Source organism: Phaenicophaeus curvirostris, chromosome 1, assembly GCF_032191515.1.
Source record: "Phaenicophaeus curvirostris isolate KB17595 chromosome 1, BPBGC_Pcur_1.0, whole genome shotgun sequence".
Taxonomy (NCBI): domain Eukaryota; kingdom Metazoa; phylum Chordata; class Aves; order Cuculiformes; family Cuculidae; genus Phaenicophaeus; species Phaenicophaeus curvirostris.
The window spans coordinates 122108578-122121142 of NC_091392.1; the positions used below are offsets into that span (position 1 = coordinate 122108578).

A 12565-nucleotide genomic window follows, 5' to 3' on the forward strand; every position below is an offset into this window, starting at 1 on the left:
TGCCCCTCGCGGGGCCACTCGCTGCCTGATCGCTCCCGTCCTCATCGACCGCTGGCGGGGCGGGGGCGGAGGGGGGCGGGGGGGACGGGACGGAGCCGCCGCCCCGGCGCTATTTCAGGGCGGGCGGCGCCGCACCTGTCCCAACCCGGCTCTCTTCGCCTCCTTCCCTCCTCTCTATCCCCCCACTCCAACAATCTGCTCGGGCATGGCCGAGGCGGGACGCTCCGGCCCCGCTGGGGAGGACGAAGCGGCCGCCGATGAGTTCCGCGACATCATCCGCTGCCGCTCGGGTAGGCGCCGCTCCGCCCGGCGCGGGGCTCAGCATCTTCTACCTTATCATTATTATTATTAATAATATTATGATTATTATAACTTCTCACTGTGCTGCGCAGTATAGGTTCGCGAATCGCTCCTCTCGGTGGGACGGGGGCGCGGCGTTTCTATCCCTCTCCCACCGTGAGTGTCACCCCCCTGCCCCTCCCGCCCCGTTTTTCCCTGCGTGTCCCCTAACTTGGGCTGCGGTAAAGAGTTTATTCGAGCGGTTGTGCCGCTTGTGTTAGCGGGGCAGGTCGTTGAAGCTGTAGATGGAAGCAGCTGTAAGGCTCCCCCAGAGGATTAAGATAAAGTTTCAGGTGCCTGGGCTCTTTTTGCTTAGTCCTGGAAAGAAACCAAATCCGTGGTAGTGAAGGGTATTTATAGACCATTCAGCGTTTACTCATTTGCAGCACAAGTGCATGCGGAGCTACGAATTAAATTAACTCTTCCCGAGGCTTTATGTACTTTTCCAATAAACAAGCCTTAAAATAATGGTGCCCTTGCACAGTTAAAGAGCTTTTTAAAAAAAAAAAAAAAGTCGTTGCTTAAGACGAGTACAACACAAATAACAAAATATTTGCCGTGTATTGTGGGATAATACAGTTCCTATGCGAAATTTGACTTTGAAAGCCTTGGGCTGGTAGTAAGCAGAACTTACGTTTTCTGTGACAGACTTTGTGTACATTGTTTTTTGCACTAGTAGCGTAAAGACAGTGTTGGGGCACTATCTGGTGCTTTGCTGCTGAAGTTTCGGTGGTGTAATTGCTGGCTTGAAGGTCTTTTGCTCTTATAGCAAAGTGTGTCTTCTACTGCTACAAGCTTACTCCTATTTCTCATGCAACCTGCTTCCCTTTCAGCTTGGTATTTTAAGGGGTGGGCGTTGCCCTGATGGGAGTACAAAGTAGTGGGATTAGTAGATACTCAGTTGTTTGACTTTGTTTCCTTTTTCAAGATCTGCTTTTGGCTCCGATTTTATGTCGGAGCCATTTTTTATGGATTTTATGTTGCCATAAGGGTCCCTTGGCTGTCTTGAGGGCCCTTTGGGCTGTTGTGGAGCCCCTTGGCTGCTGTGAGGGTCTTTGACTGCTGCAAGGACCTTCTGTGAGGGCAATGGGCTATTGCGAAGCCCCCTGATTGCTGTGAGGGTCCTTGGCTGCTGCAAGGATTCTGCTGTGAGGGCTCCTTGACTGCTCTAAGGGTCCTTGACTGCTGCAAGAACCTTCCTTTGAGGGTAATGGGCTATTGCGAACCCCTTGACTGCTGTGAGGCCCCTGGGCTGCTGCAAAGAACCCTGCTTGTTACTGCTGCACTGTAACTTGGAACAGGCTGCCCAAGGAGGTGGTTGAGTTACCATCCCTAGAGGTATTTAAAAGATAGGTAGAGGAGGTGCTTAAGGTTATGGTTTAGTGGCAGATAGGTATGGTTGGACTCGGTGATCTCAGAGGTCTTTTCCAACCTGGTGATTCCATGTCTTTTATAAAAGTTTCTGGAGCATGGTGAGAATTAAAGAACAAAAGGGTCTGGTGAGCTGTCTCCACAGGCATTCCTGTTTAGGCTGCTTCTGTTACCTCTTATAGCTGCACATGTTCACCGTTCCATACTTAACTCATAGTTTGGAGGTGTAAAATATAGGGAGAGTACAAAGCAAAGAAAAGCTCTTTTAATTTGAAGGGTCCATCCCATTAGTATGTAATAGTATATCTGGGCAGTTGCTGGTTGGAGATGAGGGACTTTGAAGGTTGACAAAAAGAGTATCTTCATGTCCGCTTGATTTCCAGAAGATGAAGTTGTAATTAGTAACTTTACTGTTAGGTGTCTACTTCTTTTCTTCTGGGAACTACTTTCAATGTTCAGTTTGACTTCCAGTTTTAAAAATTCCTGATTGAGAATAGGCACTCTCGGAAAAAACTGAACAGGAAATGTTACCTATACGTTTCCTCATTATCCCTTATATTCTCTGTTTCACTTGGAAAGTCTGTTTCCAAATCAACTTTGATGGCAATATGTTAGGTATCTGGCATCATAACTCTTAAGTTCTCAGATGCTTCTAAAATGTTGTTCCGGTTTTCTGTTGAAAAGCAATATTAGATGTTAGCAGTAGACATGGAGCAAGTATTTGTGCTTTGTAATTGGACACAGTTCCCTTGTCTGTTCTCTGATGGAAGAAATGGGATCAATTTAAGGATCATAGAATTGTCCCAAATGTTCATAAACCTGCAGAGATGAGAAATCATTTCCGTGGTGATGTTCATCATGGGGGTGTACCTGTTTTGGTTCAGGGTTTGTTTTTTTTGGGCAACATAGCCCACTGTGATCTCTTACTCCTACTTATCTTCCATTGTTATCATCTAACTTTGAAACACACTGCTTAAAATCTGACCATGGATTTTGGGAGAAACAGTATATAACGAAGTAACACAGCTGTTGGCGCAAGTGAGCTGAGAGGAACTTGGTTGAGATGATGTTTGCAAGCCTGAGGATAGATTCATTTTGCTTAGGGGTTTTCTTACCTTGTAAGCCATTCTGAAGGTGGGATGCTACATTTGTTTAGACATGCGTTCACCTTGAACAATTTTACATTGTATAGTCTCAGGAGGGCTTCTTGAGACTGAAGTGCTGGCACAGCCTCCTTAACAATGTAGTAATGGTAAGGAGGCTAAATTCAGATGGTGCTTCTTAGGCCTGCAGAAAGGATTTTGTGATCCAGAAAGGAAGTTCTTGGTGAGTGAAAGTAAAGGTAATGCAGGAAGTGTTTGGAGATTTAGGGCATTGTATACCGAAGGAGCTTTTAGAAGAGATTGTATTATTTGACTCTGTTTATATTAATTTCATGCTTCAGGGGTCTGCTGCGTTCTGGCATAGTGTGGAGGAAACTTTTGCTCTCCTGGATATAAAACTTGACCTCTGGTAGGTGCAGGTTTTGCCTTTTTCTACCCTGTCTTTTCTCCAGTGTCATGAAGTGTTGATGTACTTGCCATAGAAAAATATTCCACACATTTATTTTGAGGTCTTATTGCTGCTCTGAACATTTGAATATCTTAATAAGGTGAATAGGCTGATGCAGATAACATTAATCTGGGCATCCTGCTGTCAATTCTAGTTGAAATAATTGGAAAAAGTTATGAGTATTCACTTCACGTAAAGACAAAATAAAATCCTAAATTGTGCTAACAAGCTTTAATTTTAAGGGAAAACAGGCTCTGTGATAATTTCTCACAGTATATTACAACACAAGAAAAAATTAGTACTAGCAATAAAATGCTTAGCAAATTGTTTAAAAACCACAAAACAGCTTTATCGCAAAAGTTGTGCCTTTGGGGAATTGTAATAGAATTGGGTCATCCATGTTGCATCTCCATGGGGATAATTACTAGCTCCAACACTAACTCATCACTTCTTGCTTCCACTTACATGGATTGGCCTGGGTTGCATGGGTGTTTGAAGAAGATTTGCACAAACATAGAGTTCATGAGTAAGGAATGTAAACTGTGCTGCTAGAGATGAGGTAGTGTATTGGAGAAGTATTTAGTGGTCACCACAGGGCTCTGTTCAGCATGTGCTTGTAATGTGGTGGCATTGGAAAATAGGTGTAGGAAAGTTATTTTTGGCTCTTGTATATAGCGTGGCTGGTTGTAGTATGCAAGATGTTTTGGTTCTTTTCTTTAGAAAAATATCCACAAAACCTGAGATCCAAGGTGAATATCTATGGAGCTTAGCCATTAAATTTTTTAAAAAATCCTTTTTGAAAAGTTACAGAAGTGACTATATTACTTTGTGTGAGCGTATTCACAGGCAGAACACCCTGGGTGTTGCAGGCCTAGCAGGGGAAGGCATAACAAGAAAGGAAAAGTGAAAGCTAATAATTGCAAATTAAAGCATGTGATATCTTGAGCAGGGAAAATGGTTAACCTGTGGGGACAGATCCTCCATCTCTAGAGGCTGTTGATCCATCACTTGGTACTTCTCTAAGTTGGTCTTTATCCAAATGCAAGTTACTGGATTCAATACTTAAAAGCCTGTTGTAAATTATCGGTCCAGTCATCTCTTATGGTCCCTTCTGACCGTAATGGTATTCATTTGTGAATCTTCTCTTAACAGAGGGAAGTTCCTACCTAGCTCTTCAGTTTAACACTTGTCATCTGAGCTGGCCCAGAATTTCTTCCCTGGCTCTACAGTAAATAATTACCAAGTCTTGAATGCATTTGGATGGTTGTATATACACAATGTATATACAGCTCAAAGCCAAGCATGCCTTTCTGCAATAACGATTAAAAAAAAACCCAAACAAAACAAACCCCCAAACTATATCCCATAAATGCTTTCTTATAAATTTAATGAAGATATAGATTTTATTATTACTGTGGTGGAACTTGGTAACTGTAGTCATGGTCAGCAACAAAAGGCCCTCTGATATCAGCTGATACTCAGCCTTTGGAAAGAGTTTAAGACCTCATTTGTTTGTAACTTCTAGCAAAAAAATTATGCATATCTGGAGCAAGTAAGGACTTGATCCTCTCCATGCTTCCTTCAAGGCTGCATGATTTGAAGTTTTGACTAGAAGACAGCTGTTCTGGTCTTTATAATTAGACCACCAATTGTTAGGAATTAACACCAAGACTATTACGTAAGTATATATTCTGGACACTTGGGTACCTATTGTACTCTAATGCTGTAATAAGGTTTAGATACATTGTGTAGTGGTGATAAAAATAGTTAAATAGACAGATGATTCTCCCTTCTTTTTCCTTCTTGTTCTCACTGCCTTCCCCCAGACTTCATTAGTGTGGTACGTGTAGGTGACTAGAGGTCTTAGTACATATCCCAAACTGGATAACTTGAGTGGGTACTTTTCTTCAAACACCTGGAGACCTGACAGAGTTTCCTGGGCTCATCAGAGCAGAGGAACAGCACAGAACTTCACTCTGCCCTTGTTGTGCTCTCTCTCCATGTGATCATGTCTGGTGAACTTCAGTGGTATGTCTCATTGAAAACAAATGAATTGACAAATGGTTTTGTGTAATGGTGTGTGTGCTGTGTCCAAGGTGTGGCATCTTGCTGATGAAGGCGACTTTGTCTGCTAGCGCATCTTGCTAAGGGCCACAATGTGCATGTGTTGGAGCTGGGACAGAGCGTTCAATGTGCTCAAATGTATGTGCTGCCAGAGTGTCAAAATGGCATTTGTGGAGAGTGTCAGGTCAAGAAGATAAGTGATATCTCAACTGAATCTTTCTGAGATTTAGCGGCATGCTTGTGTGGCATTTCTACCCCAGCTGCCAAGAGCTGGATCCCCTAAAAGAAATGAAAGTACCACCTTAACGGTTGCTGAAGGTGGAGATTTGGCTTTGATAAATCGCAGCTAGTGACTTGCATTGAAGACAGGCTTGTACATTATATCTCTACTCCATCTTGTCTGAAATAGCTTTAGGAGCTAAGCCAAGCTACTCTGAGGGGAAGAGCGGGTTTTGTGGTCAAAAGCATCATGCATGTGTTAAAATAAATATTTTGTATACAAAAATATTTAACTATATAAAATGTAGGTTTGGATGAACATGGTTTATCACTTAATGAAAAAAAAAAAAAGCCAAAACCAAAAAACCTGTGCTGATAACTCCAAAAGAAACTGAATTCAAAAGTGGGTGCAAGGTGTTCAGACTTTAACTCCTGGCTTTGCCGCTTTAACCATTGTTTTGTGGGTCACTTGTAGCAAGCAATTTTAGGACAAAAGCTGCTGGTGATGTGATAACAATATTCTCCTGTTCTTGTTCATTCCACTTCAGGAAATATATATGCTGTGTCTAACAAGAAGAATGAAGTCAAGTGGACATTTCCCCCCCCCTATTTATGCATTTAGAAAGCATGAGGCCTGGTATGTTCAGAAGCACTGATCGCTTAGTGGTAATATTTTTGTATGTTCAGAAACTCTGTTTCCGGTGTAAATCTAAACCACTACAGGCTTCTTAAACTAGCTTTAGAAGGGCAACATTGGTAAATAAGTCGCATTTTAGCCAGTTAAGTGCACATATGTGGGCTTTTTCTGGTGTACGAGAGTTGATTCTGTCCTGTGGATAAGTGCACTCATCTTGTATCTGTATGACTTGTTGGATATGTAAAGGTAATGGATTGATTTTCTTTAAAGGCGTATCCTACAATTTGCATCTCGAATTGAGAGCATTCAGTTCAACACTTCTGTCTGCTTCTCCCTTTTTTAGGGTAGGAATCATTACTGACTTGAAATGGTGACTTGTTTGTTGTTATCATCAGAGGGGAAAAAGCCCACTCACTCTTGCATTAGGTAACACTTCCTTGAGAAAGATAACCTATCTCCTGCCATGTGCCAATGTCTTTCTGTGGGGTGCTCTTCATTGTTGGATATACGTGATTGCTTTTAAATAAAACGCCATTTCTTATTTCTCGAGCTTGATGGGCATTGTGCCATCTTGTGTAATTTGGCAAAAGTATTATACTGAATTTCAAGGTTAGTTTTATGCTGTCCTTATCCTATGTGATTGAGATCAAGAGTGCAATGTGATTGAATTATGCTGCAGCATGCAATCAGATGCCATAAATAGCCTTATCCACATCAGGTCTTGGATGTGGTTGCTGGGCTGCTTCTAAAGTGCACTTTGGCTTGGATATTGAAGCCAAAGTTTGGATTATCATTTTTAAACATCAGGCTGTTTATTAGGCAGACAGGATACTGGTTAACTAAGGTATTTTTTTGTTTGGAATACTCATTGAATTGTAGAGAAATATACACTAATTAAAGCAAGTTTATACTTCATTCACAGGTTGCAAAAGCTCTTGGTACCTCTTGTTCAGTTGGTGTTCGTGGTCATTATCAAAGAGGAAGTGCACTTTTATCAAAATATTTAGGGTGTTTGGCCTGCCTAGAGATCTTCATTTCCACTTTGTTGTACAAAGAGAAAAGAAAAAAGTACTTGCACCCCCACAACTGCCCCTTCCTCCCCCCCAAAAAAGAAAAATTTGCTAAACTTAACATAGTGATGGAGGGGAGGAGGAGCTTTAAGGAATAAATTAGTGAAAACTTCTGGATGAGTTGTGGTCCTAAATAAGCTTGCTGCAGAGATGTCTGGCATTGTTTTAGTCAAAAGACAAGGCATATTTTAGGAAATAACATCTGACTTCTATCTCAAGGCAGTATATTAACAAGCAGTCATTGAAGCAAAACTATTATTTAGTCATAATTTCATGACTTTGTGATGTTAACTTTTTTCTAGATGATGGAGTCTGCACTGTGCATTTTCTCTAATGCCAAGGAAAACTTGTTATTTTGATGTTTGGAATTTATTAAACTGCTTATAAACGAGTTAATCTGACATTTTAACATTATGTCATAAGATCAGTAGAAGTAGCCTAGCATAATAAACTTGCCTGATAAATTTATATAAATTTATATTCAATAGGATTTTTGTTCTTGATGGCCCATATCTGCTGTGAACCATCTTCGTGAACTGTCGTCAGTGTTGTGGGCTGCTTTTAAGGTGTGAGGAACAAATCTGTTACACTATGGCCAGAATATGTGTTTTTTTAGTACCAAGGGTGCCTTACAATTCTAGGGGAATCCTTTCCTTAGACTATCTAATATCATAGTAAGCACATATGTTCCTGAAAAAAACCTAGCAACTAGGAAACCAAAATCTTTGATACAGCATTTTAGCTTTTATGTTGGTTTTTCCACTCATGATAATTAGGCTAAGACAATTAGGATCTTCCCCTTTTATCTCAAGCATTATGTGTTGCCAAAGACTAGAGGGCAATATATATAAAAAAGAAATAACTAAGCATTGTCATGCATTTGCAAAATATTGAATGCTTCAGCTGAAGGCTAGCCCACTCAGAAGGCCTTCTGGTTGTTGTGGAAATAGTTATGTGGATTTAAACAATAACTTCATAACTTTGCAACTCTGTAAAAGTCTCACTGGTTACTGCTGGTCCCCAGCTTGATTGAAATGTCAGTGTTCCTGCATCCAACAGATGGGTGAAGAACATATCTTCTGTGTGAAGAAATTTTCTGGTCTGCTTCCCAATCCATCTTGGACTTGCTACATTTATGTTAATACAGTCATCTATTTTCCTTCCTCTTTGTGATGCTGACAGCTGGTGACAGCAATAATGGCCGTGGTGTTGGAAGATGTCCTGTCCTCTGGGGTGACTGTTAGTCTGCTATTTTTTTCATAGCTATAAAGAGCCTATCAGTGGTGCAGAAAAGATAACCTGAGGCTGCTTCTGTTGAGGTAGGCTCCTGTACTTCCAGACTCTGTAAGCAATCAGCAAAGAATTTGGTTAATTAAAGGAAGCACTGGCCACTAATTGGATATAATGTTCTACAGTAGAAGTTGCTGAGCTTTCCCTACCCCTTTGGGGGTTGGAGGGGGAGAGAGAACTGTTTGTTTGAATATAATTGGATGGGTAAATACGATAGCCTTCAGGCAGTCTTTTCCCTTCCTGCTGAGCTATGCCATATGATCTTGTCTAGAATTGTGACCTTATAGGTTTCTACCAGGTGTCCTGCTAAACAGAGACATGAGTCCCCAAAAGGAGTGTGAGGTTATGATTTGCATGACAATGTAGGAAATTAATTCATCATGATGACTGGCATTTGCTGACAGTTAAACAGAGGCATAGATAATACTAATGCACTCTTCTTGCAAGACAGAGAAGTCAGTTAAACCCCATGCAGCTGAGACAGATCTCTTTTCATCAAGATTTCCTTCAAGGCTCATGTGACTTCCTCCAGGTAATAAATTAGAAACTGGGAATGGAATACCAGAGCCAATTCTATTCTTTAAACTCTTAATACAAACTCCTTCAGATTGCTAGGAGAAAAATTCAGCATTGGTAGATCATCCCCACCTCCCCTTAGAAATTGGCTTTAAAAAAAATCCCTCACTGACTCATTTAGACTTATGTAAAATATTCTACTGGAAAGTTCTTAGTGATGTGATATGTCAGGGTTTCAGTCATCTGTCGTGAGAAAGAAGAGAAGGTACTATGCATAGACATGTGACTAGTGCAGTCAAACAACTAATTCATATTCAAAACATAAGTACTCACTAGAAAGAGTTTAAAGCTTCTGCAAATCTAGAGCAGTTTTAAAAGTTCCAGAGCTTAAGTTTTGTGCAAGTACTGTGGTGTGGGTTTTCTTGTGGTTAGGCTGTTAAAAACAATCTTCTGTGTAATTGATATTAAAAATATCTTTCATCTCTTGCAGCTGTTGTAATTTGAACAACACTTCTGAGTTTTAAACTATTCACTTCCTGAAATTGTTTTGAAAATTATTCATTATGCAAGCTATAATAATAAAGTGGATGTTTTTGAAGTATGAATCTATATAAACCCTGTGAAATCCCGACTTCATTACAAAATATGAACTCAGTGTTCCATATTCCAAAATGTTATACGTCTAGCATCCTAAACAGATAAGGCTATATGTCAATTAACTACAGAGATATGGTATTTAAAACCCATGCTTTATCTTTTGTACCTCTCATAGTTGGCAGAGTGGAGGATTCTTCATTCTATCTGAAATTGAAATAACTTTTGCAATAACAAATGTTCTTAAATTGAAAAAAGTAAAATTCACCAAGAATTGCAGCACTGGAATGGGGACCACAGCTGCAGCTAAACATGGGAATACTTGCCAGCACATGCCACAACAGGGACTGCTGGGGGAACCTTCTACTCAATATAGATCTACAGAAAATACCTGAAAACCTTCAGGTTATAACAAACAAACAAACCAAACAAAAACCTAATAAAAACCCTAAACCAGAGAGCATTTCTTTTCTTTCCAGACTGAGAGAAAGCCTAATTGAATTTCCTGGCCATAGCAGTGTGGTATGTTGCAGTTCTGACTTTATGGTGTTCATTAACTACTGTTAATCTACTTGTAATGGAGCAAGATGAATCTCCATTATATTTCAAGTGTAGATGCCCATCCTCTGATCAAATCTAGCATTATCTCACATTCTTAGTCCTTAGCCTAATCCCCTCAGCAGGCTTTCCTCTGACTTCAGAGAAAGCTTCAGCAGTTGCATCTGCCTCCAGGGTAGATGTGCCTCTATCATGTACCCCCAAGAGCTTGACTGGTAGCTCTGTCACATGGATTTGAGGGTCCTTTCAGAACTTGATGCAGCTCACTGAAGTTAATGCTTATGAGTGAAGTTGCAACTGAAGCACTTCACCTGCACAGTGTGGCTACCAGCAGCCTGAACTATAGGCTGCAAACTTGACGTGCTAGCCCTAGTTGCTAGGCATTGTACCAAAAATAGCATGATGGTCGCTGTTGATGCCTCTGGAAACAGAGTAGCATGTGAACAATATTTCATTATAAAAGAGAAAGTATGGGATGTAGTGGTACCAGTGATCAAAAGTAGTAGGTGATTGGGTGTCCTAACAAGTGGTATTCTAGTAAGAGAAGGGGAGGCTTGCTTGTCAGTTGCAAATGCTCTGGCTGTGGTTCCTTGCCAAAAAACTGTTAATAAGGCGGGGATGAAGCCTCAAAATAGACAAATGTGTTCCCTATTTATAACACCATGAATGTGTGGCAGTTGGGTCTCTTGTTGAAGTGCTGCATTAGTTTAGGGGTTACAGCTTCAGTTTTTTATTTAAATGCTACTGGAAAGAGCATATCCTATGTTCTTCTACCTAGACAAATAAAGAATTTGTACAAAGAAATGTGAAGTATGTTAAAATCTAAACCAATTGAGAGTGACTTACTGGATGGGAAGGAATATGTGGTTCTTTCCTTTGTCTCAGGCACGTATGGTATATATATGCTGAGTAAGAAAAAGAAATTTTAATTTCATAGAGTGAATCATAGAATGGTTTGGCTTGGAAGGAAACTTAAAGATCACCTAGTTCCAAGCCCTCCTGCCATGTATGTGCAGGGACACCTTCTGCTAGACCAGGCTGCCCAAGGACCCATCCAACCTGGCCTTGAACATCTCCAGGGATGGGGCATCCACAACTTCCCTGGGCAGGGTATTCTAGTGTCTCGCCACCCTCATAATGAAGAATTTTTTCTTAATGTCTAATCTAAATCTTCTCCTTTCCGTTTTAAAGCCATTCCCCCTTGTCCTATCACTACATGCCTTTGTAAAGAGCCCCTCTCCAGCTCTCTTGTACACCCCCATCAGGTACTGGGTGACCACTATAAGGTCTCCTCGGAGCCTTCTCTTCTCCAGGCTGAACAACTCCAACTCTCAAACTGTCCTCATAGCAGGTATTTCACTTCAAGTTTTTTATTAAATGTTTTCATGTAATTCGTTTAGAATGTTGCTGGCATCAGTTTGCAGAACACTTGACAAAGAGCAACTTAGTGTATTTTTGTTTTCAGAAATTCAAGAGCCAAATCATTTAAATCCAACCAGATCCTAAAACTGGCACTGGAATTCATCTGGCTTTGTTTTGCATAAGAGTTTACCTGTGTAGGAGCTAACTTCATGGACATTTCATGCAGATGAGTGACTGGAATAAGGATATCCATTTACAGGGTTGTTGTGAACCAGAAATTGCATTAATTTAACTTCAGTGCATATGCAGTGTATTTAATGAAGTGATGAACAAAGTACATAAGCTTGAATACACTGAAAGGCAACAAAAGCTGTGAGTTGTCGAAGTATAATGACACATGGGATTTGATCTTTTCCTTCCCCCATTACCCTGATGAGAAGTTTATCCACTTATTGCTGTCTGTAAGAACTTAAGAAAACTAAATTCAGCTGTTTCTTTAACACATGTATTTGTTCAAAGATAGGCTATTCAAGCATGAACAAAGGTACTTGAGTCAATTATCAAAATCAGTGGAAAATTCAGGTGTGTGAAATGTAATTTATTTTCTTTTACACAGGGAACATGTTTGACATTTAGTAATGAACCTGCTCAAGTTTATATAATGATGAGCTTTGTATTTGACATTTGTATTTGTATTGCTTGAATGCTGGGTTTCTACCTCAATTCAGGAAAGTTTACTAGCAATGCCATAGGATCACTCACTTCTAACTGGCACTCAGACAATGCTTTTGAGTTTATTTGGAAGTGTTTCACTGCACATGGTGGATCCTACACAGTCTTGTCTGTGATCCGTGGAGTAGGGTTCTCCACTCAAGTGTTCTGTAAGATGGTTTTGCTGACTCCACTGATAAGCACATCTGGTTAAAAATTTTTTCCAGGAGGAATAAAATCCAATGATTTGTCATTTAATGTAATCTTGTTATAATCAGGTAGA

General features: G+C 40.4%; 1 protein-coding gene across 1 annotated transcript in view; it reads left to right on the forward strand.

Moving 5' to 3' along the window:
- Positions 1–210: 210 nt before the first annotated feature.
- DMD (dystrophin) overlaps positions 211–12565 on the forward strand; it is a 1224073-nt gene continuing 1211718 nt past the window's right edge. The window contains exon 1 of the mRNA XM_069873469.1: positions 211–290. The gene's annotated coding sequence lies outside the window, so the exon portion shown is untranslated. The remainder of the gene's footprint in view (positions 291–12565) is intronic.